Raw genomic sequence first — 304 nt, forward strand, 5'->3', positions numbered from 1 at the left:
TTTTCTGAAAAGCCCACCCAACCCAACCCTCTCCGCCCCGAGCGGGAGGCGGGATAAAAGGGCTTCTCAGCACTTCCTTTTCGTCAGTTTTGGGATTCTTTAATAAATAACTATTTGGTAAAATACAATTTGTTTCTGTTTATATTTTATATGATATGGGGTTACTTGTAGTAGAGGTCAAATACATGGTTTTCTTTGTTCTTCTGTTTTTCTGTTTTATGGTAGAAGTAAGGCTGGGATTATTCTGTTTTAAACATCTCTTTCTATCTCTTGTTAAGGGACATAAGAATGTGTGCGACCCACC

Source organism: Trypanosoma theileri (genome assembly GCF_002087225.1).
Source record: "Trypanosoma theileri isolate Edinburgh chromosome Unknown TM35_Tth_37_V1, whole genome shotgun sequence".
NCBI lineage: Eukaryota > Euglenozoa > Kinetoplastea > Trypanosomatida > Trypanosomatidae > Trypanosoma > Trypanosoma theileri.